The sequence below is a fragment of the Palaemon carinicauda genome, chromosome 34 (genome assembly GCF_036898095.1).
Source record: "Palaemon carinicauda isolate YSFRI2023 chromosome 34, ASM3689809v2, whole genome shotgun sequence".
Taxonomy (NCBI): Eukaryota; Metazoa; Arthropoda; class Malacostraca; order Decapoda; family Palaemonidae; genus Palaemon; species Palaemon carinicauda.
Genome location: NC_090758.1, coordinates 28751528 through 28756047, shown reverse-complemented (window position 1 = coordinate 28756047; position 4520 = coordinate 28751528).

Below are 4520 nucleotides of genomic sequence, written 5' to 3'. Positions count from 1 at the left end.
AAAATATTAATACTTAAAATAATCTTAATTTTAATTCTCAATGTATATTTAATTTTAATTTTGATAATATTAATATTAATATTAATTATAATAATATTAATTTTAACAAAATGAATTTTAATAATAATAATTTTAACATAAATAATAATTGTGATTTCAACTTTAATTTCAATTTTAATATTAATATTGATAATATTATTATCAGAATTAATCTTAATGTTAATTTTAGTTTCAATTTTAATTTTAAATATAATTTCAATCATAATTCTAATTTTAATTTTAATAATATTAATTTAAATAATAATTCCAATAATATTAATTTTAATTTTAATTCTAATGTTAATTTCAATTCTAATTTCAATTTTAATTAGTTTCAATCATGATTTAAATTTTAATTAGTTTCAATCATGATTTTAATTTTAATAATAATTTTGATGATATTAATTTTAATAATATTAATTTCAATTATATTAGTTTCAAAATTAGTTTCAATTTTAATTTTAATCTTGATTTTAATAATAAAATTTCAATATTAACTTTAATATTAATTTTGATGATATTAATTTTAATTTAAATAATATTAATTTAAATAATTTTATTTTTAATCTTAATATTGATAATATTAATTCAAATAATTTTAGTTGTAATGATATTAATTTTATTATCAATTTTAATTTTCATTTTAATTTGATATTTAGTTTTAATTTTAATTTTTAATATTAATTTTTATTTTTATTATAATAGTAATTATTATAATATGAATATCAATATCAAAATTAATATTGATATTAATATTATTTTTAATATTAGTTTTATTAATGTTAATATTAATTTCAATATTAATTTTAAAAACATTAATTTTGAAAATATTAGTTTTACTAATAATAGTTCTAATAATAATTATTTTTATAATATTAATTTTGATAATATTGATCTCAATAATATTCTTCTTAATATTATTTTAATTTTAATTTTAACTTCAATATTAATTTTAATTTCAATTCTACTTTTAATTTGAATAGTATTATTATTAATATTAATAATAATATTAATATTAATATTAATATAAATATAAATATTAATATTAATATGAATATGAATATTAATATTAATATTATTGAAAATATTAATATTAATAATAATATTAACATTATAATTAATTTGAATAATATTAATTTTAATTTTAGTTTTTCAATATTGATTTTAATAATCACTATTTTAATAATATTAGTTTTAATAATTTTAGTTTTGATGATATTAATTTTTATAAAATTAATCTTAATGATAATATTATTAATATTAATTTTTAATATTAACTTTCATAATAATTTTGATTTTTATTTTAATTTCAACTTTGATAATAATTTTAATTTTAATTTAAGTCTCAATTTTCATTTTAAAATTAATATCATTATTGATATTATTGTTAATTTTAATTTTGATTTTAATTTTGATTTTTATAATATTAATCTTAATAAAATATTTTAAAATTTTGATTTTAATTTTAATTATGATTCAAATTTTAATATTAATTTTAAGTGTTAATTTTAATAATATTAATATTAATAACATTAGCTTTAATAATGTTAATATTAATAATATTAATTTTATTGAAAGTAACCTTAATAATAATAATTTAGTTAATATTAATTTGAATAATATTAATTTTGATAATATTAACCGTAATTTTAATATTAATCTAATTTTAATCTTAATCTTAATCTTAATTTTAATATTTATATCAATTCTAATGTTCATATAAATATTTATATTAATATTGTTATTAGTATTAATATTAATTTTAATCATACTAATTTCAATTATATTAATTTTGATTATATTAATTTTAATAACATTATTTTCGATAATACTAATTTTAATGATTTAATGTGTAGTATTAATATTAATTTTAACTTTAATTTTTATTCTAATTCTTATATAAATTTTAATTTTATTAAATTTAGTTTTAATAAATTAAATTTTAATATTATCAAGTGTAATAATATCAATATTAATATCAATTTTAATTTTAATTTTAATAGTATTATTAATAATATTCTTTTTAATAATATTGTGTCATTAATATTAATTTTAATAATATTAATTTCAATAATAGTATTAATATTAATTTTATTTTTAATTTCAATTTTAATTTTAATATTAATATTAATGTTAATAATAATGTTGATATTAATATTAATATTTATATTAATTTTAATTTTGAATTTAATTTTAATTTTAATCTTTATTTTGATTTTAATTTTAATATCATTTTTAATATATTAATTTTAATAATAATAATTTTAACAATATTGTTTTTAATAATATCAATTTTAATATTAATAACAATTCTAATTTTGCTTCTATTTTAATTTTAATTCTTATCTTAATTTCAATTTGAATATTAATATTGATTTTAATAATAAAAAAATAATTTCTAAAACAAATTTAATTCTAACAATTTTAATTTTAATAACATTAATAGTAATAATATTCATTTAAATTTTAATTTTAATGTTAATTTTACTCGTGATTCTAGTTTCAATTATAATTATAATTATAATTTTAAATTTAGTTTTGATGATAATCTTAAATATACTAATTTTGATTTTAATTTTAATAATATTAATTGCAATAATATTAATTTTAATATTATTAATTTCAATGATATTTTTAATTTTAATTTCAATTTTGATTTTAATATTAATTTCAATTTCAATTTTGATCCTAATTTCATTTAATTTAAATTTTTAATTCTAATCTTGATTTCAATAATAACAATTATCATGATTTTAATTTCAATAATATTATTTTGATGATATTAATTACAATAAGTTTAATTTTAATGATCATAATTTATAATAATTACATATTTAATCATAACAGTTGTAATAATATTAACTTAAATATAAATTTGAATTCCAATTTCAATAATATTAATTTTAATTTTGATTTTAATTAGTTTCAATAATGATTTTAATTTTGATTTGTTTCAATTATGATTTTAATTTTAATTCTAATTTTAATAGTACTAATTTTAACAATAATAATTTCCATGATATTTATTTTCATAAAATTAATTTTAGTAATAATATTATTAATATTAATTTTGATAATATTAATTTTGATATTAATTTTAATTTCCATTCTAATTTTAACTTTAATATTAATTTTTATCTTAATTCAAATTTTGATTTTAATTGAAATTTTAATTTTCATTTTAAAATTAATATTATTATTGATATTAATATTAATATCAATTTTAATTTTGATTTTAATAATATTAATTTCAATTTTAATTTTAATTTTGCTTTAAATTTTAATATTAATTCTAATTTTAATTCGATTAATATTAATTTCAATAACATTAGTTTCAATGATATTAATTTGATAAGTATTAATTTTATTAAAATTAACCTTAATAATATTATTTTATTAATGTTAATTTGAATAATATTAATTTTGATAATATTGATTGCAATTTTAATATTAATTAATTTTAATTTTAATCTTAATCTTAATTTTATTATAAATATTAATTCTAATGTTCATATTGATACTAATATTGTTATTAGTATCAATATTAATTTTAATCTTAATAATAGGAATTTCAATTATATTAATTTTGAATTTATTAATTTTAATAACATTACTTTCGATAATATTAATTTTAATGATATAAATTTTAGTATTAATATTAATTTTGATTTCAATTTTATTTTTATAATAATCTTAAAATCAATTTTCATTTTAATAATTTTAGTTTTAATAAATTAAATTCCAATATTATTAATTGCAATAATACTAATTTTAATATCAATTTTAATTTTAATTTAATAGTAATTTTAAAATATTCATTTTATTAACATTGTCTTAATAATATTAATTTTAATAATATTTATTTTCAGAATAATCATTTTAATCATAGTATTAATATTAATTTTAATGTTAATTTTAATTTCAATTTTAATTTTAATATTAATATTAATGTTAATAATAAGGTTATTATTAATATTAATATTTATATTAATTTTTATTTGAAATTTAATTCTAATTTTAATTTTGATTTTGATTTTAATTTCAATATCATTTTAAATATATTAACTTTAATAATAATAATTTTAACAGTATTGATTTTAATAATATTAAATTTATTATCAATAAAAAATCTAATTTTGCTTTTAATTTTAATTTCAATTCTAATTTCAATTTGATTATTAATATTGATTTTAATAATAATATAAAAATTTATTTTTAAACATTTTAATTCTAATAATTTTTATTTTAATAATATTAATTGTAATATCAGTTTTTATTTTAATTTTAATGTTATTTTACTTTTGATTTCAATTTCATTCATAATTATAATTATAATTTTAAATTTAGTTTTAATGATAAGCTTAAATATACTAATTTTTATTTTAACTTTAATAAAATTGATTCTAATAATATTAAATTTAATATTAATAATTTTAATAATAATAATTTTAATTTCAATTTTAATTTTGATTTTAATTTCA